The sequence below is a fragment of the Gigantopelta aegis genome, chromosome 15, assembly GCF_016097555.1.
Source record: "Gigantopelta aegis isolate Gae_Host chromosome 15, Gae_host_genome, whole genome shotgun sequence".
Taxonomy (NCBI): Eukaryota; Metazoa; Mollusca; class Gastropoda; order Neomphalida; family Peltospiridae; genus Gigantopelta; species Gigantopelta aegis.
Window position 1 is genome coordinate 17,194,161 of NC_054713.1, and position 893 is coordinate 17,195,053.

The window sequence follows — 893 nt, forward strand, 5'->3', positions numbered from 1 at the left end:
GATATACCAGTTGTGGTGCACTGGCTGGAACGAGAGATAGCTCAATGGGCCCACTGATGGGGATCGATCCCAAACTGGCCATGCATCAAGCGAGTGCTTTACCACTGGGCTATATCCCACCCTTAGCTAAAATATGTCTCAAACTTGCCTATGGCAAATTTAAAAGTTTTTTAACTTTTTAAATGCTCACCTTCAACAATTTTGAGCCTGTCCACAGCCATTTTGAAATTAGTTTCTTTTGAAAGAAATGGACAAAAAATTAAAAGGCAATAATTTTTATTCAGCAGCAGAAACCGGCAATCTCTGAATACCTTTACCAGTGGCAATTCAAATTGTAGCTATGGATATTGCGATCAGTGTTGCCATTAATCTCCAGTTCTGTAGTACCTAAAAGCTAGGGTCAGCGGTTTTAAATCATATATATAGTAAGTAATCTTTCATCTGTTCATTTCCAAAGGAACAAGAACCTTCCTTAAAGTGGCAGATTCTTGAATTTAAACACTTAGGCAATTGGAGCCGATGTTGATAATCGAAATCCGACAGTATACTTAGATTCTATTTAGATTATCCGTTTCTGTCCATCCGAAGTGTTCCTGCTAATATTCTGCGACCTAATGTTAAAAGACTTGTTGTCTAGCAGAGACTAAGAGACCTTTGTGAATTAGGCTCCTGGTGTTTGTAATACCATAAAATACATTTTTTATATATTTTTTCTTAAAAGCATGAATTTCTCAAAAGTAACGGTTATGGATACGAGCTCTAGCTTTCTTTTTTTTAAGGATATTTTCCCCATTTCAGTGTCGTAGACTTTGTTTTAATCTAGTGTAACTTTATCCAGATGCCTTAAGGGTTTGTAGATTAATCAAACTCTGTGTTCATTTGAAAGGGTTGAA